Genomic DNA, 23,719 nt, shown 5'->3' on the forward strand with positions numbered 1-23,719 from the left:
TTCTAATGACCACTTTTTTAAATAAGAAAATACCTCTGAAATAGTCTATGCAGTTCAAAGGATTTGCTCTTTCAAACAGAAGTCTCTATTTTGGTGTGATCTGACATCTGATTGTCTTGCCTAGATAATCACCATGAAACACCGGATCTACACACAGTGTAGGCACCCCTTATTAACATCTGAAGGAGTAATTTTAAGTTCAACCCATTGAGTCCTGTGTTAGCTGACAACCAAATTCACATTATATAACAAATTGTATAGGTTGCTGGATTAATCTAAGCTTTGTAAATGGCTTTCAAGAAATAAACAATTTTATTTTGATTCTTCACAGGTAACACCATAAAATTTAGTGCATCTCAGTGTACCAATCTGAGTCACTCAAGCTTGAGAGTATTATAGACTGAATGTTTGTGTCCACCCCCCAAATTTATATGTGTTGAAATTTAGTTACTAATGTGATGGTATTTGGAGGTGGGGGCCTTTGGAAGGTGATTAGATCACGAGGGCAGAGCTCTAACAAATGGAACTGGTGCTCTTATAAAAGGACCCCAGAGAGCTCCCTTGTCCCTTCTGCCACGTGAGGACATGGCAAGAAGAGTGTCATCTATGAACCAGGAAGTGGTACCTCATCCAACACTGAGTCTGTTGGTGCCTTGATCTTAGACTTCCTAGCCTCCAGAACTGTGAGATATACATTCTATTGTTTATAAGACACCAAGTCTATGGTATTGTTTCATCAGCCATTATATATGAAGATAGAGAGCAATTTAACCAGGAAGGGAGCTGGATAAATATCCAGTGTGGTAGCCAACTTCCAGTATGACTGGCAGTGATTCTCACTGTGCATCCTCTCCCACAAAGAACAGAGCTAGCTGACCTCTTTAACTCATAGAATGTTGAGGAAATGAAGCAGTATGGCATCTCAGGCAAGGTCATAGATGATTTTGTGGCTTCTGCCTTGCTTTCTTGACTTGCTCGCTCTGACAGAGCCAGGAGTCACATTGTGAGGACACTCAAGCATAGAGAGGTCCAGATGGGAAAGAACTAAGGCCTCTTGCCAACCACTAGCACTGTGTGAATGAAACATCTTGGAAGCCATCCCAAGTCAAGCTTTCAGATGACTGCAACCTTGTCTGGCAAACTGACTCAATCTTGTGACAAACCCAGTCAGAGAATCCAGCTCAGCTGCTTCTAAAGCCTTGACCCATAGAAACTGTGTGAGATGCCAAGTATTTGTTGTATCTTTAAGCTATTATATTGTGGGGTGATTTGTTGAATGATAATGGACAACTATGAACTTGTGGGATAATTTAATGCACAGTAATGGGTAAGTATACCCAACACTGCCAATCCACAGTGTTTTGTTACACTTGACTTGTTATAATATATCTGTTTTATAAGTAAGGTATATGCTCTAGTGGTAGGCATTAAGTGAGTACAGACTTTCAAAGAAGTTAGGCATCTCTCTCAAACGTCAAGGTTTCATTGTACAGTGAGTAACACGTAGCACACAAGCGTAAGTTCCATGAGGGCAGGTATGTTGTCTGTTTTATTTTCTGCTGTATCCCCAATGCCCAGAAGAGTGTCTCTATCACATAAGGTGCTTAATAAATATTAAATGAATGAATGTATGCAGAGTTGAGGTTACCTCCCATGTAACTCTCATTGAGAGAGACTACCTATCTATATAAGTTATTATATATATCTATATATAGAGAGAAATTATTTACAACTTGGAGGTAGGAACTAGAAAGACAATTTTTCTATTTATTTTTCTGAAATGTTTCACTTATTATAAGAACTTCAACTTAACATATATCTGTAAGTTATAGATAGATTTTTATGAGTATTATTTTGAATAAAGAACATGGCTAAATATTTAAATGAATATGTAGATTTTGGAAAAATACACTTATTCTAAATTTTGAAGTTTTTAGTTCCAGAGGTCACTCACCATTTGTTTTCCAATTAAGTATACTGACTTCCTTGATGATGAACCCAATAACCTTTAAGAAAGAATATATTACAGAATAATTAGAGATTTCATGAATATATTTATATTTTACTAGCCAACAATATAGTTTTATTTCCAAATAGATTGAGAATAGATTTTATAACAGAAGCAGAAACTGCATCATTTAGTAATCAATTCAAGTGATCCTTTCTTGTATGAGACCATCTTGCAAATACTTTCTGTAACCAGATCTCTAAAGCTTTTCAGGTCATACAATTGAAATCACATATTGACTACATCAAACTGAGAAATATATATGTTCTTCTTTGTCACTAATTTATAAATAATAAGGGTAATAAGCAGGTAAATATTTAGTATTTTCCTGGCAATACACACATTTACCTGGCTTTCAATTTTACTTTGTGTAGATCTTGTATTTTATACAAGAGAGAGTTTCTAAATGCATTCTAGCATTAAAAAAGGAGTTTTTAAGGCATTAATCAATAGAGGATTAGGTTAAAGCTTCTTGTTGTGTGGATATTCACTTCTTTGATTTTAATATAATTGGAAAGCATTAACAGGAAGTATTAACTAATACAAAGGGCAGGGAAGGAATTCTTGAACACTTCTTCTAGGTCTGGCCAGGTCAGCACTGGATTAGTGACTTACAGTAGATCCCACACATTGTCAGAAAGTAGACTGACAATCACCGCCTTTACTATATATCCTCAGAAATCTCCCTCCAAGAATTTGTACCCATTGACCTAGCATCTTAAGAGCTGTCTACAGACTATCATTTCTTAAATTCATGGTACTATTTTAACAATTCCAACTGTTCATTAATTTAAAATATATCCCTAGAATCAACCACACCCCAGGCCACTGCGCTACCTGTTAAGGACGCAACCTTCAAAAGGACACACATAGGGTCCCTGTCCTTAGGAAGCTTACATTCTAGTGGGAGATACATATAGATAAAAAGTTAGGGGACAACAAACAAGATCAAAAAATCCTGGAGCAAGTGAGCATGAGACCCAAGAAGTCTGAGCCACAAATCTTGTGGAAGGAGTACTTGAAACTGAGGGAAGTGCACGTATAAAAGCCCAGAATGAAAGAGAGTAAGATACATTTGGAAACTGGAAGATTATGGGTGGATGAGGAATGTAAGAAAGGGAGAAGGCTGATAAAAGATGAGGCTGGAGAGGTAAGTGGGTGCCAGCCCGTGAAAGATAAAGGTTTTGAATGTTACCCTAAAGACAAAAATACCCATTTTTAAGTAAATTTAAATATAGGATCAGTGTCTCCTCATCCTGCTGTGTAAGCTGAACCTACAAGTGCTTCTTCTTCTCTATCCATCTTTGGGAGGTGTTGGCGGTATAGCGGTTAGCACAGCTGCCTTCCATCTTTGGATTCTTTTTACATCTCCCTTTGGCTGGCTAACATTTTCCTTTTACTATTGCAAATTTGTTAATACCTACATTCTGTTTGGAAAATCTCCATAAAATGTACATAGAGTGAAATGCACAGATACTAAGTGTACAATTGGATAAGTGTTAGCAATGTATACACCCCTGTAACCAACACCCTAGTCAAGATACAGAACATCTCTATTATCCCCAAAAGTTCTCTCACTTTCCCTTGTAGAGTAGTCATTTCTCAACCCCCATAGGCAACCCCTCTTCTGATTTGTTATCACCCAGATTAGTTTTGCCTATCCCAGAAAGTCATAAAAATGGAATCATACAATATTCCACAATACAATACTATTCTTTCACACAATATAAAGTTGTAGAGACATCCATGTTTGAGTGTGTATCAGTACTTCATTTTTCTCTATACTGCTAACTAGTATTCTATTGTATGAATACACCACAATTTGTTTAGTCATTCTCTTGTTGGTGTACATTTGGGATTTTTCCAGTTTTTAGCTATTACAGTTAAAGTTACTCTGAACATGTACAACTATTTCTGTAAACAGAGCTTTCCATCTGTTTTGAATAAATATCTTGAACTAGTCATAGGCTAGCTCTATGTTTGAGACACAGTGATAATGGATTCCCACAGCTTTAAATCCCAATTTATTAAGAGTAAAGATGAAATAAAGTTATTAACTTTGAGGATTTATACATCCGTGCTTTGTAAATCTGAAATTGTTGAATCTCACTTGAAGATGAAATCTGAACACTTATGTCTCATATTGCAATTTAGGAGCCATTAAAGAAAATCATTCCTTTGATGTCCCCAAAGAGGAAACATTTAGTACAAGGAAATTTTAAAAACTAATTTGTAAAATAGTATCAGTAGCTCTTCAAAATCTAGGGAATCAGTTCATACCGCATTTTAATGAGAGAAAAAAAAAAGAGCATTGAAGGTATGGGGCAAAATACACAGTGAAGGTAGCCTAAAAAGTAGGAAAAAACTCACTTCGCTTCCTAAAATCTAAGCCCTTTGGACAACATTTTACCCTCTCCTGAGGTATTTAAGTAGATTAGCAAAAAATCCTTTAGCTTTTGCTTTGGAATACAAACTGTGGCTTCGAGTGAGAAACAGCAATAAACACCTCTCTATATCAGTTACAGGTAGGAACAAAACAGAAGGAAAATCCAACTGACATAGTTAAACAAATGGCAATGGAGCAAAAATACAGAACAGAATGAATCTGAGACACAGTCGCTGCTAAGGACATTGGATTTAGAGAAATCAAGTGGTACACTGGCAGATAAAAAGAAAAACATGAGTAGCAGCCATAGCAGAAAATAGGATGGGTGTTTAGGGGATGTCTGAAGGTAAAAATAGACTTTGGAAATTATTATCCACATAGCTAAAAAAATCATTAAATATTACTTTAATCGAATATTTCTCAAGTAAATGTAAATAAATCTAAGATCATCTTTATTATAGTGAAAAAAGAACTATTAGAGAAATCATGAAAAAAATTACTTAAAGCTACTTCCTAAATTTAATTTAAATTTATTTAATTGGAGTGGTTTCCTTACCCAGAGCTATTAACACTTAAAAGTATATTTGCTAAATCTGACTCTCTGAAGTAAATAATATTTGAAAGCATGTTCTTTTACACATGTTGAATCTTAGGCTGGAACTATATATAAATTCTTCTGGCTATCTTTTTATAAATTATATCTTGGAGATTAAGAAAAAATTTTAAGATAACACAAATTATAGTACCAAAAAAAAGGGTATAAAACATAGAACAAAAAATTATTAAAATACAATTAATTGGTAGACTGAGTGCATGGGAAAAAAAGTACTGTAACATCTTCAATTGTAATGAATATAATTTTTTTCTATATAATAGTTTTACCTTAGCCTAACATAATTTTTTCTTCTCATTTGGAAGGCAAAAGCAAAAAAATCTCTGAACATAGTTTTACTCTTTTCTGTATAAAATACTATATTACTTAAAGTGGCATGTAGCAAAAGAGAGGTAATTCTAGTAGACATTATTACACCTTTATCTCAGCTGCAAATAAGGAAAACCAATTTAAACTAGGCATGTGGGTTTCTATCTATATATTAGCTGAACTGCTAGCTACTGTGAATTACACTGTGATCACTCCAGACAACTGACCCAATTAACAGTGAAAGTTCTCTTGAGTCAAAGTACAACCCGCTGAGAGATAATCCCCAAAATAACCATTTAGACCTGAGTTGTCCAATATGGTAGATACTACCCACATGTGGCTATTAAGTACTTGGAAAGAGGCTAGTGCAATGGAGGGGCTGAATGTTTTTAATTTAATCAAGATATGCTGTAAGTGTAAAATACACACTGGATTTCAAAGACTTAGCATAAAAATGCTAAATATCTCATTAATACTTTATTTTCCTTACAGATTGAAATAATAATATTTCTGACACACTGGGATAAATAAAATGTATTATTAAATGTAATTTCACCTGTTTCTTTTTACTTTTTTAATGTTACTACCAGGAAATTTAAAATTACAAACATAGCTCACATTACATTTCTACTAGATAGCTCTGGTCTGAATTCTTCAAAAGAAAACAAAAACAGAGGGTCTGGTTCTGATAGGTTTTAAAAGCTATGGATTCATTTGACTTTCTTCAAATTAAAATGCACAACAATTAAGTCCAGTATTTTGGGGGACTAACAGGTTGGTTCTTACAGTTTAATAAATAGGCATAATTCTAGGCTTAGAATTTAGACAGCAGGAAAGACCAAACTCAAAACACTTATCCAAGAAAATGTGTCTTCAAGCAAAAGACATAGAACATAAAATAGGATGGAAAAAGTCCAGTCGTTTGCCTTTTAAAAGAAGTACATGAAATATTTAGGCATGACGGTGATGACTAAATATTTTGGGTTACCAAAGAAGTTGTTACTATTTAGAGATTAGAACTAAATTGGAGAGGATGTGATTTAAAACAACTCAAATTTAATCAGGATTTCAATCACTAGCAGAAAGACCTGACTGAATCAATTTTCCTGAAAAAGTAATTAAAAATAATGTATACTAATGTAGCCAGACAATTTTATTTAATGAAACACATAAGGCATTTTATAGTAGTGATTCTTACTATTATAGAAAAATCTTTCAGTAATTTGCACAGCTAAAAAGAGAGAGACAAATAATGCTATTTATTTCCATTGTTTTTACCAAGATAAGTGAAATACATACTTGTTAAACTACTAGTAGATATTACAGTTATGAAAGGTGAGCTACATACTCAAATATATTTACCTGACAGGTATTGAAAGGGAAAATACACCAGTTTTAAAATATTTAGTTAAAATTTTAATTAAAATAAGTTTATGTATTACACATATTTTACTCCAATGTATATTAAGATATTTCATTAAATAGATATTTGTGTTTTTGAGCATGTGAACCATAAGTACTAAAAATGCCACAGTGACTTTGAATCCTGGTTTTCAATCTATCCAGTAGGTTTACTTGAATGAAGTAAGGGAGTAATGTAGACAAATTTCCAAGTTAATGGCAGAGTAAACATCCAATAAAGTTTATTCCTTTCCCTATAAATGTGAAATGTGTACACTTAAAACAATCAGAAACAAATTCAGAGAAGTCAATATAGAAAATTAAAGTATTAGGCTAACTTACTAAAAGTTAACTTACTAAAAGCCCTTACTAACTAAAAGCCCTTACTTACTAAAAGCCCTTACTTACTAAAAGCCCTTACTTACTAAAAGCCCTTACTTACTAAAAGCCCTTACTCAGGGCTTTCCTTTTCATGTTTTTAATTTAGAAAAGACAGGTATGCATTCCTTTTTCCCTTCTTCTCTCAAAATATTCAATCTATAGCTTTTTTCCCCTAGTTATACTATACTGTCATATTTATGTCATAGTTTCTAAATGATTCTCCATGTTTTTTTAAGGCATAGGCTCACCCTTGACTATGAAATTTAATAAACTTAGTATTATAGAAAAACAAATTGCTGAATTCGAATACAGTCAGAACTTCTTCTGCCCGAAGAATGATTCTAGAACTTGGGACAAAGAAGACAGACAATAAACTAGGGGAAAGTAGCAGGAGGCCATGAACTCTTTATAAAGTTATGATGCTAACATTCCCATGTAACTTCAATCTGGCCATATGTAGGTAGGTCCTTCTTTAGTTATTTCTTTCTTATCCCTATCATCAGTAATTTAACAAAGTTGATTTTTATGTTTGTCTACTCTGCTTTTAATTCTCTCATGTGATAGAGACTTTTGTTCTCTCTTAGAAGAAAAATATGCCAAAACTATATTTTAATTTCTGCTTCCTAAGATTTACTTGAAATGTAAACAAGTTATCTTGAATAACTGAGGTACTTACTGAATCCTTAAAATAAGGCTCAAAATTTGTACATGTTCTCCCATATAATTCTTAGACTATCTCTGCAAATTTCTAAACCTTTCTGAGGAAGTTACTATTATTCATTCACCTTTTTAACAGATAATGAAATTAAAGTTCAGAGAGGTTCTTACATAACGTGCCCCAAATCACACAGCGACTGTGATTACTAGGTTCTAAGATGGGCTTGTTTCACTCGAATGCATCCCTGAAAACAGGATACTATTTAAAATCAACAGTGTCTTCATTTGATGAAATTCAGTAAGAAAAGCATTATGGCAGGGATCTGGACCCCAACTGGTTTGTTCAATCCAAACCCTCTTGCTCCTCTACACAATGGCATTACAATGGCTAGATGGATCTATACTCAGAGTTCAACATTTGATTGAGTTCCCAGCCCCTGTATATTTCAAAGCCTGACTACATTTTTATATTCCTACTGATTGAGCACTGAAATCAATCCTCCAAAACATAAAAAATAAATTAATACAAGAAAATTTTAAATAGATATTCTATATGTATAACATGAAGACACCTCAACTCAAATTATATGGTTCAACTTTCTAAGTAGTGAAATCAATACATAAGTATAGCTAAAATATACAGTGGTTATAAAATTTATAAACAACATCCTATCAGTAATGAACACTCCTCCCTCAAATCATTTGCCTCCAGGTAACATTCATCATCCCTAATTTGGGGCAATGTTACAGTTATGCCCAAACACTATAATGAAAGTCAAGAATCCTGACTTTAGATCTCAGCTTTTATATGATGAGTTTTTATCACTTCATATTTTTGGACCGAAAATTGTCACACTTTACAACATAAGGGTTTGAATCATCTTGAAATATTCTGGTTCTAAACCCAAACTATTCATTCTCTAACCCAGATATAAAGAAGAAAAAGAAGGGTGAGGAAAAAGAATGAAATCATCCAACAGAAATTATCCAACAGGGTTTCGGCAGAGATACCCTGAAAGGCAGGGTATGATGAGATTCTTTCTCCCTGGTGGAAAGCACAGCATTAACGTATAGTGTTCCCCACCTCAATTTGATCAAACCTTTTCAAAAAGGTAACGCAGAAGAAGTTCTTTGTCAATATCTGTCCCTCTGACTTTTATGAAAAAGGAACTGAAGTGGTGATGGTTTTCCTTGCAGGTTACATTTTGATCTGTCTCTTAAATGTCTGTACAACACAGTCCTTATGCCACAGATGAGTCATTGCATGCCTTGGGTTGAATATTTGTAGAACATAATAAAAACAATGATTCATGGTGCATTTCATGATGCAAATGACTCATTAATTCATTTTTCTAAACACATTAACTGAGGGATCCATGTATAAAAGGGAAAATTGTATAAGTTGAACAAAAATATGGAAATCCACATAAGGAATTAATTTAGAGGAGAGAAATGTTTTAGGTGACTCACTAGGACAAGCTCACTCTATGCAAATGGAATAAGCCATAAAACAAAGAGGCTTAAATGCAAATCTTAGACATGGAAAAAGGGAAAGATCAGGGGCCCAAATTAATCAAAGGTAATGGATGCAAGGAAACCCTGGGACTCGACTGGGACATTGCTCAACTGAAAAGGGGAGTGAAAATAACAGAAAAGGCTCCACTATCGGGGCCAGGGAGAACACTGAGAGGTTCAGGAAGGCTAATCTTTCTAGGTAGATATGATAAATTCTATCAAATAAATCCACCATTTCTCTTAATCTATAGACCCAGTCTTTAACTATGCTTTCCCCAAACTCTATACCTTAACTATAAAGAACTACTTGTATTTTTCAAAACTGTTTTACATTTTTTCCCCTGTGCCTCTGCTTTTGTTTATGCTAGTTACTTTGCCTAGAAGGCTTTCACGCCACTTCTTCCTTGACTTTTAACAAACTCCTATCCAACTTTCACAGGACAGGACATATCTCATCTACAGTGCCATGTAATGATTCCATTCCCCAAGAATCTACCTTTCTCTTCTCCATGTTCCAAAGCACTTGGTAAACTCTCCTTCAACAAGTCTTTTCCACAAGACTGTGATCTAGTTTCATTCACTGACTACAATGCTTACTTAATATACATTTTTTAATGAAATACTATTTCCTCCAGGCTTTAAATCACTAAGAAACAGCATTTCTGAATGAGATCAAGGTCTGATCAAGCACATGGTAGTGTGCCTGGCACAGATGAGGTTCTCAATAGATATTTGATTGAAAAATATTCAGAGTGAACTTTATAATATAGAAATAGTGACTTAATGTCCTTAATAATAGAATGAATGGAAATATGAAAGGGTTTTTTCTGGGGGGGAGAGTGGGAGAGGATATGAGGATAAATGAGGTTAAAGCCATAAAGCAATGTTCTGTTCTTATCTATTATTATCTCCCCAACCACCTGGAAAAAACACCTAGGAGTAGATGTACCAATTCCTGTGGGTACAGTTACATTCTGAAAACTACAGTGCATTCACTGTACACCAATACTCCCCCAACAAATACAGAATTAGTTTGTGTATCACTATATTGGGTTATCATATTGTAGTCGCTTGCATTATCATTCAAAAATATCGTTGCAGGAGGATCATCTATACTCATTCCATGCTGATATCAGGCTTCAGCATGACTTTCTTTGACCAATGACATGTGGGAAGAATTGATGCATGTGGGCAGAAGCTCTTGGATGTATTATAAGGTCTGCCATGTTATTTTTTTCTCTCTGTTATGAGCTAAGCAATATTCCAGATATAGGCTGAACTGTCAGCCTGACTCCAGAGTAAAACTGAGTAAAGGAGAGCTGCAGCTGACTTGCAATGGACATGCAGCATGAGTGACACACTTCTGTGGTCTACACCACTAAGATTTGGGGGTTGATTGTTAACACACCATAGCCTAGGTTATCCCAATTCATTATACGTGTGTATATATATGTGGGATTACATAAGCAGGGTAGCACATATAAACACATACATACACAAAATACACACATATATGTGTAAACATGGTTTTCTCATGTCTTGATTTTCAGGGGTTTCACAGTCACTAGAGGGGAAAGAAAGGTATGTCAGTATGGACAGATTAGTAAGGTTCTTATTCTTCTGTCAATAAACAAAATTGCTTTTGTTATATTTTCTCCCCCAGAAGGGTCTCCTCTCAATAAAACAATACACATAAATACCATTTGATACTCCATATCAAGTCAGCTATGTGCATATTCCATCTTTGTATAGTTCTGGTTCTGATTATCCGCCTTTGCATCATTTTCTACTCAAGTCCACTCTATTCTATTCTATTCCACTCATCTTTATAAAATACTGCATAAAAAATAGGTATCATAGACATGGAGACAGCACTCACCATGACTGACCAATTGTCAGGATTTATTCTCTCCTAATCCCTACTTGATATGCATCGATGAGCAGCAGCAAATCTGACAGAGAAGGCAGAAGAGCACATAAGAAAAGATTTTGTTGCCTATCTACAGGTTTTTTTCACAATATTCCTTTGCAGGATCACCGCCTCCCACAGTGATAAATTTTATGTATCTGCTAGGGCCACAGCTTGCCATCAAAAATCGGTTCTCGGGCTTCCCTGGTGGCGCAGTGGTTGAGAGTCTGCCTGCCAATGCAGGGGACACGGGTTCGAGCCCTGGTCTGGGAAGATCCCACATGCCGCGGAGCAACTAGGCCCGTGAGCCACAACTACTGAGCCTGCGCGTCTGGAGCCTGTGCTCCGCAACAACAGAGGCTGCGACGGTGAGAGGCCCGCGCACCGCGATGAACAGTGGCCCCCGCTCGCCGCAACTAGAGAAGGCCCTCGCACAGAAACGAAGACCCAACACAGCCAAAAATAAATGAATAAATTAATTAATTAAAAAAAATCGGTTCTCCATGTCAAGCATCTGTGCTGTATTCATGAAGTACCCTCACCAACTTTTGTTTATTTCCTTTATCTTGTAGATTTCTCCCTACTACTTTCCCAAGGTGTTCTTGGACAGAGATTTGTATATCTGTGAGAAGACACTCTCAGTGAGTATTTACACAGAAACAAAAGATTGGTGAAAGTAAGAACCTGTATGCAAACAGTTAGCTTAGTATTTAGCAGATACTTAATAAGTGGTGGTATCCCTCCCCTTAAGAAAATTATCTAATTCAAGACAAAATAGACAAAAGAATATATCTACTTTAAGACACAATAAAATTATACAACCCAAGACAAAATAAAATAAAATCTTCGAGTCCATTTGTCTAATATATTGCAATCATGGGGCCCAAATCACTTTACTTCGATAGTAAATGAATGAGAGATGCAGTTATCAGCTTTGGGAATGCTGTATGGATAATGCAGTGGAATCAACCTCTTAAAATTCGTTATGAGGATTAAATGAGACAATGCACATGAAGTAGGTGGCAGTTTCAGAGTAAATGCCCCTAAATATTAGTGGTGATGACATTGAGTGGAGCCATCATCACAGATTTAGAGCGTGCTTGGACTCCCCTGGCAGGTGAAGAATAATGTTTTTATGGCAAACCAGTTGGCAACACAGCATCTATTACCAGGTCAGGTCAAACTAAGTAATGGAAATCATAAGCCAAGATTTAGGAAAACTGTAACAGCACGGGATAGGAATTAAGTGTTAAGGTCTAAGATTACTCTTGCCCCAGCTTTATCATTTCCCTCTTGAACCTGCCTTGGCCTTTGACCCAATCTTGGGGACCATGCAGACAAATATTCACTGCTTGTCCAAGGACAGAATGAGAGCCAGAGATTATATTTAGCCCACAATATGTACACTGGCCTCACCACTCCTCGTCAACACAATCCAGGGCATCACTAGAGTTTAGCCAATCACCAGGAGCTAATGGGAGAACCGGAGCTCTATCTGAGGCTCCTTTTGTAGGTGCCTCCTATTTGGTGGTAGGAACTGAGGAGGGTGATGGTCAAGCTACTTCTCTTTGCCTTGGTTACTCATCTGCAAAATGGACATAATAATGATACTTTCCTTCTAGAGTTTTTATAAAGAAAAAATGAGAAAATGTCTGCAAACCGCCTGGGTCAGGGACTCACCTATAATAATAATCATCATCTATTATTAACTAAAAGGAGAAAGATACATGGTAATAGTGATGTGTGTCTGTGTTTGTGTGTATGTATGTACGAGAAAGTGTGATATATAAATACACGCACATATATATAGAAATTCATGAAAATAGTAGAAAATGTGGTAGCCATCTTTGTTTTTTTTTTAACTTGCCAAAACCATTTCACCATTTTTCTGGCAATAGTTCCCCCAGTTTGGAGGAATTATTCTTTTTCACTCAAGCCATGAGGGTTTCCCAGTTTCTACACATAGGCCTGAACACGTGGCCCGAGCTGAGCCAATAAGAGCCTCTGTTCCCTCCAGTCACAGTGATTAGCTGAGAGTCGAGGGAATCGACATGGCCCGTTCGAAACTTTCCCTGGAATTTTATGATTCAAGCTGGGAGAGTGACTAAGTCATTTTTATACGTGCTTTTAGGAACAGCAATAGGAAGAATATCCTCAGGCAGCTCACCTATAGTCAAGTGAGAGTTGATAGAACCTTTGATTGCCTCAAAGCAGAACAAGGAAATGAAAGGGGCGGGGTACAATGCAAATTGATGCTAAACCCATTAGACCCTATAAGAACTGCAGACTGGAGCAAGCAGCAAGAGACTGAGAACAACACTGGCTCTGAAAATTGCTGCCATGGCTGAGATCTTCCTGATGAGCGGTACACCCAAGGGAATAACGATCGCGAGAAGCGATGGAAGCACCACCTCGGGGAGCAATCACTGGGAAGAGCAGACAGGGTCAGGGTAGAAGACTTTCAGGCTCTGCGATCTCCACCAAGAAGGCATGACTTACTCTCCAGGGAAAGGGGTTCAGTCTGTGTTATTTTATAACACCTGGAAGTTATGTGCAGCAAAAAGATTGATGATATCTCATTTTACTCCTCCTTAAGGACAAAATCCATGTCTGATTCATCTTTCTATTCCCCCACAGCACCTAGCACTTTAACGGCACCTGGTACTTTCTGTTGAATGAAAACAAATTTTTAAAAATTTTAGCTCCAAGTATTCGGATTGGTTACAAAACCTAGAGTCCCTGGAGGGTGACCGGTTCACTTGTAAACTGTAATCAGACCTTAAGATTTTCAAGGGATTTTGCCAAACATCACATCTGAACTCCAGCTAACAAAGAAAGAAAGAGAAATTGCTGTTGATAGATCCCACCACCTCAAATTTGATTGTGACGTTGTTTGTGGTATAATGAGTCATTCCCTCTACAGTGAGATTATTATAATATATATACAGAAGTGTCCTTTATATCTGAAATGATATCACTCATGCCAATTGCTCTCTTTTAATAGATATGGTTGACAAGTCCAATGTGCAAAACTCATTTAACTATTAAAAACTCTTATATATTTGAGGCTACAACTGATATCATTTACCTCAAATTTTGGTTAGCTTAGAAAAGTCTTTGCTTTGGTAGCTACCCCAAACTTGAATGCTAACTATTATGCCCAGCAATGCACACAGTATCCTTTTGTTCTTTGAAATTATGATCACGCTATATAGCGTATACAGTTTAATTGGATATCTACAATGTTCCACACATTCTACTTGCTACTGGAGTTATAAGACACAGCCCTTCCTTCTCCTTCCTTACAGTTTGTGGGGAGGCAGGGAAAAGTCAGCCAACCATTCTTGATTTATAATAGCGCTATGACAAAGGTAAAGCACACACAGTGCTGTGAAAACACATAAAAAAGACAGATATCTGAATGGTTAGATGATCTGGAAGGCTGCCTTAAATATAGTGCTAAGCTAAGTTTTGAAGAACAAGTATGGTATAGCTTGAGTTGCCCTGTGACCCTACTTCATAAATGAGTTAATTTGTTCTTTTAAAAGAATGCTCTCCTAAGCCTGTTCTCTTACGCTTGCCTACTAATCAAAAAAACAAAAACAAAGCTAATGAAAATCTAGAAACCATAACTTTAAGAAGGTATTGCTCCACAAAGTATTTTATAACTTATCTGCGTGCAGTTCTGTTAACTTTGGCCACCACAGCACACATGTACAACTACTACAAAATCAGCAGTTCTTCAAGAACATGCCATATCTGGATAACCCTGAGAACTGGGTCATCAAGGTTTTCACTGATGACTTTGTCTAAAGCAAGGCTCCTCAGAGTGAGGGCCACAGATAAGTCTGGTCTGGAAACTCTTTCCGGTCTACGGCAAAAGAAGGAGCTTGTGCTAGAATTTAAATCAATGCACTGCTTCCTTCCTTGAGAAAACCAAGCTATGCAAAAGAAATTCAGCTGATTTACGTTTTGGCACAAGCTTCTTATGTTGTCACAGACCAGTGACGACGAAGTCTGCACCCCAGTACTTTGCGTAGCACTCATCTAAATGAAGATCACCCAAATAGGACAGTTCTCTTTCCCTCACACCCAATAGCGAATCCAACTCTAGGTCATATGTGTATGAGCATGTTTGGTATCCTACCTTCCACCGTATTTTGTGCATATCCCAAATGTAGCTTCTTTGACCACTTCTACCACTATAATCATAGTCCAAACAATCCTTATTTCTCACATCCATTATTGCAGCAGCCCACTAAATGGTTTCTCTTCTTCTGTCCCTGTCCTGTGATAATCCTGCCTCCTTGGCAGCCAGGATGAAACTTCTAAAATCATCAGTTGGGTCAGGTCACTGTTGGGCTTAACAAATGACTTAGCCACTCTCTAAGGACTGCTTCCCTGGTTCTCCTGCTACCTCACTGGCCGCTGCTCTCCAGGCGCCTTGCTTTTTCCTCCTTTGCTTCCCATTCTCTAAATTCTCTACCCTGAGCCAGTCCTCAGATCCCTCCTATATTTAATCTATGTACTATTATTGTTCCTCAATCTCCAGGCTTGTCATACTCTTTCATATTATCCACATTATTGGAATATCTTTTCTTCAAAGCCTTTACCTACATATGTGCTTAACTGTTGATTGTTTCCACAAACTAGACTGTAACGTCTGTGAAAGCAGGGATTTCTTTGGATTTATTCATTATTTTTTTTCTATGTTTGGCAAAGAGTAAGCAATCAATTTACGTACTGAATGAAAGAATGAATAAATGAGTTGGGACTCCTCAAAATTAATATGAAATGAAAACTACCATCAGTTTATTATACAGTTAGCTGAAGTATATTATGCAAAACTATGTATTTGGAGAGGGGGGTTCCTACACATCAACTCCAATCAGATGCTCATTCATGCCAGGCTGTAGGAAACGTCTGGACTTTCCCTGTACTTTCGTCACCCAGATGTTGCTGCTCTGTGACTTATGCTGTTCTGCACTGGAACAGTCCCTTCCCTGTGTCAAGGGCTGTACTGCAAACAGCAGAGAATGCTCAGGTTTTCTGTCAGCAATTGTACCAAGTGCAAGGTTCATAAATTCAGAGTCGCCACTTGAACTTCTGTAGACCTAGCTCTTCCCTGTCTTAATTTCACAAAACTGAAGGAGTCTCCTCATCTTCCAATACACTCTGCCTGCCACAAATCAATTTTCATTGCCCAGGAACCCCATCTGTCTGCATGGCCCATCTGTCCCTGGGCTGCAGCTATAGGTCCCAGAGAGCAGCCTCTGCATTCCACATGGGCACGGCCAGGGCAACAGGATGTGCTTCGTACCTCACCCCTTTTGGTAGAAGAACATGCAGACTGAGAGTCAAATGCACAGGAAACTCCACTGCACTGAAGTGTGCATTCCAGACACTTTCTGTGTGAGACTACAAAGCATCCATCTGGCTGGAACCGCCCCCAGGGGGCTCTGTTCTCTTAGCTATATATACTTACAGAAATGATAACCGATAACAAACCGAATACTTGGAGGCAAACACCAAATTTAGATGTGTGTGCTAATTTGTGTTTACTAATCAATCTCTTATGGATACAAAGGTGAGAACTGTTTTGGTTCTTGTTTTTTTGTCACCAAGGAGATAGTTTATTAAGCCATCGGTTCACTAAACACAGCACAACAGAGTTTCATTACCCTCACGCTACTTTCTCTTGTGCGGCATTTGTCTTTGGAAAATATGATGTTTTTCCCCATTAAATTACCTGGGAAGGAGAAATCTAATTTTTTCTATTGCAGGAGCACAAGGGATAATAAAGGCTTCAGTATATTCTATGATCTCTAATGGAAAACTGGTGTTTGTTGTATTTTCTCTTCTAAATGGAAGAGAGCAAGCTAACCAAGATGTTTCTTTACATATTTGGAGACCATTCAGGCCATTATCTTGGAAGACAATGTCTTCTGGTCACTGAATTATGATATGCAGAGTACCTCTTCTTATAGCTTAGTAACCAGGTTCTATTATTAGCTAAAGGGCTTGTGTTATAACCCTTCCTAGCACAAATTATTATCCACGAGACAAGCATCAATGTAAAATGAGACGAGTCTTAATAATGCCTCTGATTCCCCTCGCCTCCTTTAAGCCATGAACAATCTTAATTTATAGATGTTTCATGTATCTCTTCAGAAAGAAATCATGAAAAAATAATCCACTGGCATAAACTTGTACCAGAAATGTCATTATAGATCCTCCGCTTTTCTGCTTTCCACTTTAGGTTCACAGGACACTTGAAATGCTCTTTTTCATTACCATACTGTGTATTTGTTCCTACCTGTCTTTAAAAGGAAATGGCTGTAAGAAACCAATACCTAGGATGCCAAATGGAATGAAGATGTTGCAGAACTGTGCATGCAAAATGACTGACTCATATTTTCTAGCTATTTAATGTCCAAATGCTGAGTTACTAGAAGTAGAGGATAATTTGTCTTTTATTATTGTTACTGCTTGTCCTTCTAATCTTGCTATTCATGTTAGAGACCAGTAATGACTGGCGTTGTAACATCTTATTTGTTGAACAACAGACCTTAGAATGCCTCATGGTAAAAGCAAACGCGTAACACATAAATGTATCCATGGATTTCAGATGGCAAGGCTGTAACTAGGAATCAGCCAGCCACCATTAATGTTTGTTTCTGTAATACACAGCAACACTAAGTCTCCCATTTCTGCACTTGAAAAAGACTAGGATGTTACTACCACAGAATCTAGTTTAAAAGATCCAGCGCTATTTAAAGGAAAGGGCATCAGGAGGGAAAAGTGAGCACATCCTTTGGTCTCTCTTACAAACTTTCTGCCTCAGGGCAATGGAGATTTTCAAATCCTTCACTCCACACCAGAGGACATCTTCAGACCTCTCCCTTCCTGCTGCCACTTTGTGCAGGGCCAGTTTATGGGCTGCTTTTATGCTTTAATTATTTTATTTAAAAGTAACAAAAACCGGGACTTCCCTGGTGGTCCAGTGGCTAAGACTCCGTGCTCCCGATGCAGGGGGCCCGGGTTCGATCCCTGGTCAGGGAACTAGACCCCACATGCTACAACTAAGAGCTCACATGCCACAACTAAAGATCCCGCACACGGCAATGATGATCCTGCGTGCTGCAACTAAGACCCGGCGCAGCCAAATAAATAAATAAATATTAAAATAAAATAAAATAAAAGTAACAAAAACCTAACTTAAATTAGCTTAAATGGAAGTGAAAAAAATGGGCTCATGCAGCTGAAACACTTGGTAATCTTACTGATTTCGGGTGTGGTGAGATCAATAGGCTGAAGCGTGCCTTTTCATCTCATCTCGTTTCTATTCTCCTTGGACTAGCTTCATTTTCAGGCAGGCTTTCTCCATTTGATAACAAAGTTGGCCACCAGCAGCTCTAGGTACAAATCCTAACAACTCTGTAAGCCCCACAAGAAAGAGAGCATCATTTCCGTGTTCTGTCAAAATCCCAGGGAGTGCTCTCATCATCCTGCCGGCTGAGATCACACACCCATCCTTGAACAAATCACTGTGGCTGCAGGTGGGGGCCCTTTGGCTGGCTGGGTCACATGCTCACCCTAGGTGAACAGGAGCAAAGAAGGCAGGCGAGCTCCACACCACCTGCAGGACTGAAAACGTTAATTCTAGGGGTGGGGGCAGTCCACACAGGAAAGCTGCACAGATAAAAGACACATTTTCATGGGAGCACATTTTCAAACGAAGAACCTAAAATACAGAACAAAGGACTTTGATGTTATGCTTAGGCTCTGAGGCTCTTGTTGACATCATGTGTAAAAATGCCAAACACACAAAAGAATAATTCTCTGTAACTGCTTTAGTCACCTCCTCTAAATATCCTTGTCTCAAGATCCTTCCAAAGTCCTTCACAGTGTAGAACCAATAAGTATCCTCCTAGATCTTCCGTGTACTAGGTAAAAAGAACTGGGGCATTAATAATGAGCCACTTAAGTCCAGGTGGATGCTGGCCATTTCAGCACATGCTGCCTTAGCTTCATGTGAAACGTTGCAGAAATCGCACATAAGGGGACACACAGATCTTGGCTTGGCAGCTTTAAAGGGAAGAAGTTCATGTCCAATGCCTCCACAAGAATGATACAATGATCTGGTAACTAATTCATCCCCACTGGTAGCTAACAATAAAATGAGGCAGAGCTGCTCCAATTAACTTCTGGACAAAATATTACCATCTCAAAAAGTATATACATGAAATAAAAACTGTGTTTTACATTCTTACTCAAATGATTTAATATTGCAAGAATTTTTAATTCAAAGAAGTGGTTAAAAAGGCCACATAGTCATCAGTGTTCAATACTACTATGGGCCATATTTTCTAATCAAATGGAAAATTCAAAATTAGTCTACAAAGGTAAATGTAGCGGAGATAACCATCCCTAAAAAGTGCAAGTCAGTTCAATTCAATTATAGCAATAATACCTCCAGCCTTTTATAATGAGGTCCAAATAAACAGGTAAACAATGGCAGCTAAAATCGCAAGCAGATACCTGAGTGATTTTAATAGCCCTTTTTTTAAAGATTGAAGATAATGTTACAACAGCTTTCATAATGGAAACTTTACGAAGAAGTCTTCAAAGGCAAATGACAAAGGCAAGTGGTTTAGAATTCCCTCAGCTCAGAACCTCAACGAAACTAGTAATTTAATCTTAACACTGATACCAAAAGCTTGCTACTGGAGGTGAAGGAATATCTGTAATAATGTACGTGTATTACGGTGCATGTGTCATGTCCAGTATTTAAATAGCAAACTTTTTATTTTTTTAAGTTGAAAGGCATTCTGCTTCTGCTTAATGCTATCTGTTCTCTTGGAAAAGAAACAGCATTACCTTTGGGTCATTGTGTCAATAAAGAATAGTTGATTATGTCACTCCCTGTTTCAAAGACCAAAATCCTCAGCCTGGCCAAGAAAATCCTGTACTGTCTGACGCTAGCTTACCTTTCCACCTCCATCTGGTCCTACCCTCACCCTTGACTCAGCCACACTGATCACCTTCCATTGCCTCATAAAGGCCAAGCTGTTTCCTCTGCTCGGGACACCCCCCTATTCCTGCCCGCAGCTCCACCTAGGCGGCCCTCAATTAGGGAGCCCCCCCTTTCACAGGGTCATGTCACTCTTCTGTAGAGCCTCCCACCCCACCTACTTGGTGTGCCGAGCTCCTTCCGGCACTACAGCTAACACACTCACCCCAACACCCACAAGGGCAGGGACACATCTGCTCTGCCCCTTATTATATATACCATCTGTGTTCAGCTGAGTGCCTGACACATATTAAGATCCCAAACATTTGTTAGAAAAATGTTCCATTGCAGCCTAAGATTAATGTCTCCCAGAAAGTATATTTCAGTCATAATATACTTTGGCAGATTTCACAATGATCTGCATTCTTTGAACACATCAGGAAGGTCACAGTAAGAGCACTGTAGTAACTTCAGGAAATTTAATTGTGAGGTTTTGCAGACCAGACCTAGCTCAGTGATAGAAGTTAAACAAAAGCAGATTTTATTCCAAAAGAGGCAAAACTTCCTGTCAGGGTTGTCAAAAATGAAATACGCTATCCTGAGATATGTAAAAAACTTACCTTCATAATGGATATGTATCTAGCTGCAAAGTATAACCCACAGGGAAGCAATCCTCCCATTCCTCGGGCGTCCAGGTGGATGCCCATTTGCCTAATATCACTACTGGCATTTAAGTCACCCAAATGGTTCACTCTGGCATGACAACATTTAAAATAAAGTTTAAAAGACAATAAAAGTAAAAATATAAAAATCTTGGCAAGGGAGACATGTTCATTTAAATCTTACACTACCTGCCAGGGAACTGAATCAATACTAGAAAAAGAGCCCTGACCTATGGCTCTGAAGTTAGACATCAGTCCTCCTGGAATTCACAAACATGTAAGTGGAACCCACAAGACTGACCTCTGTTAGAGCTGCCTGTCTTCCCACCAAGGATTCCAGAGGCCCAGAGCCATGAACATGGGATGGTGCTCTAAAACCTAGGCCCCTAATAGGCAAGGTTAAAATGCATGACACCAGGTCCTTACTTCTAAGGCTGCACCGGCCCCACTATAGGAGAGCCTTCTTAAAGAAGCCACAGAGAATCTACAGATGCTCAAAAACATGCCCATTGCCCTCACCATTGACATAAAACCTGCTAGAACCACTATTCCCTACGGAACGGCACAGATGGCATCTGGCAGATCAAGCACACGTGCAGAGTGTGAGAACGCACTCAACAGCTCCGGCTTTCTGGACCAAGCCATCTGCGCTGAGTGGAATTTATTGCTGACAGTCCAAGAGAGGTTCCAGGTTCTTCTGTGATGCTGCGAATCCCTCTAGGAGTCTGCCAAAGCCTATGACCTCTTCTAAGAATGAGATACACAGGATTACAAAGGAAATGAAAAACAATAAAACAGTCATCAAATTATAAAAGAATGAATTCGTGACATGGTATATGTGTTTCTTTTTCTAATACTCTAAATAAAAAGATCTAACAGCAGATCTAATAATAACCAAACTTTCATCTATGCTCATTTCAAAGGAATGAGCATAGATGATTTTTTTTTAACATCTTTATTGGGGTATAATTGCTTTACAATGGTGTGTTAGTTTCTGCTTTATAACAAAGTGAATCAGCTATACATATACATATATCCCCATATCTCCTCCCTCTTGCATCTCCCTCCCACCCTCCCTATCCCACCCCTCTAGGTGGTCACAAAGCACCGAGCTGATCTCCCTGTGCTATGCGGCTGCTTCCCACTACCTATCTATTTTACATTTGGTAGTGTATATATGTCCATGCCACTCTCTCACTTCATCCCAGCTTACCCTTCCCCCTCCCCGTGTCCTCAAGTCCATTCTCTACATCTGCGTCTTTATTCCTGTCCTGTCCCTAGGTTCTTCAGAACTGTTTTTTTGTTTTTTTCTTTTTAGATTCCATATATATGTGTTAGCATACGGTATTTATTTTTCTCTTTCTGACTTACTTCACTCTGTAGGACAGTCTCTAGGTCCCTCCACCTCACTACAAATAACTCAATTTTGTTTCTTTTTATGGCTGAGTAATATTCTATGGTATATATGTGCCACATCTTCTTTATCCATTCATCTGTCGGTGGACACTTAGGTTGCTTCCATGTCCTGGCTATTGTAAATAGAGCTGCAATGAACGTTGTGGTACATGACTCTTTTTGAATTATGGTTTTCTCAGGGTATATGCCCAGTAGTGGGATTGCTGGATCGTATGGTAGTTCTATTTTTAGTTTTTTAAGGAACCTCCATACTGTTCTCCATAGTGGCTGTATCAACATACATTCCCACCAACAGTGTAAGAGGGTTCCCTTTTCTCCACACACTCTCCAGCATTTATTGTTTGTAGATTTTTTTGATGATGGCCATTCTGACAGGTGTGAGGTGATACCTCATTGTAGTTTTGATTTGCATTTCTCTAATGATTAGTGATGTTGAGCATCCTTTCATGTGTTTGCTGGCAATCTGTATATCTTTGGAGAAATGTCTATTTAGGTCTTCTGCCCATTTTTGGATTGGGTTGTTTGTTTTTTTGTAATTGAGCTGCATGAGCTGCTTGTAAATTTTGGAGATTAATCCTTTGTCAGTTGCTTCATTTGAAAATATCTTCTCCCATTCTGAGGGTTGTCTTTTTGTCTTGTTTATATTTTCCTTTGCTGTGCAAAAGCTTTTAAGTTTCATTAGGTCCCATTTGTTTATTTTTGGTTTTATTTCCATTTCTCTAGGAGGTGGGTCAAAAAGGATCTTGCTGTGATTTATGTCATAGAGTGTTCTGCCTGTGTTTTCCTCTAAGAGTATTATAGTGTCTGGCCTTACATTTAGGTCTTTAATCCATTTTGAGTTTATTTTTGTGTATGGTGTTAGGGAGTGTTCTAATTTCATTCTTTTACATGTAGCTGTCCAGTTTTCCCAGCACCACTTATTGAAGAGGCTGTCTTTTCTCCATTGTATATTCTTGCCTCCTTTATCAAAAATAAGGTGATCATATGTGCGTGGGTTTATCTATGGGCTTTCTATCCTGTTCCATTGATCTATATTTCTGTTTTTGTGCCAGTAACATACTGTCTTGATTACTGTAGCTTTGTAGTATACTCTGAAGTCCGGGAGCCTGATTCCTCCAGCTCCGTTTTTCTTTCTCAAGATTGCTTTGGCTATTCGGGGTCTTTTGTGTTTCCATGCAAATTGTGAAATTTTTTGTTCTAGTTCTGTAAAAAATGCCATTGGTAGTTTGATAGGGATTGCATTGAATTTGTAGATTGCTTTGGGTAGTATAGTCATTTTCACAATGTTGATTCTTCCAATCCAAGAACATGGTATATCTCTCCATCTGTTTGTATCATCTTTAATTTCCTTCATGAGTGTCTTATAGTTTTCTGCATACAGGTCTTTTGTCTCCTTAGGTAGGTTTATTCCTAGGTATTTTATTCTTTTTGTTGCAATGGTAAATGGGA

The 23,719-nt window shown here is 37.8% G+C and overlaps 1 protein-coding gene across 5 annotated transcripts in view; it reads right to left on the minus strand.

Moving 5' to 3' along the window:
- Positions 1-23,719, minus strand: part of OXR1 (oxidation resistance 1) — a 458,270-nt gene that overhangs the window by 420,901 nt on the left and 13,650 nt on the right. For 3 of the 5 annotated variants that reach the window (XM_057531888.1, XM_057531884.1, XM_057531887.1), the window contains exons 2-3: positions 11,150-11,222; positions 1,955-2,006 (exon numbers count right to left, since the gene is read on the minus strand). The exons of 1 other annotated variant lie outside the window; for it this stretch is intronic. The gene's annotated coding sequence lies outside the window, so the exon portion shown is untranslated. The remainder of the gene's footprint in view (positions 1-1,954; positions 2,007-11,149; positions 11,223-23,719) is intronic. One more of the 5 variants, XM_057531885.1, reaches the window with a different exon arrangement.

The sequence above is a fragment of the Balaenoptera acutorostrata genome, chromosome 17 (genome assembly GCF_949987535.1).
Source record: "Balaenoptera acutorostrata chromosome 17, mBalAcu1.1, whole genome shotgun sequence".
Classification (NCBI taxonomy): domain Eukaryota; kingdom Metazoa; phylum Chordata; class Mammalia; order Artiodactyla; family Balaenopteridae; genus Balaenoptera; species Balaenoptera acutorostrata.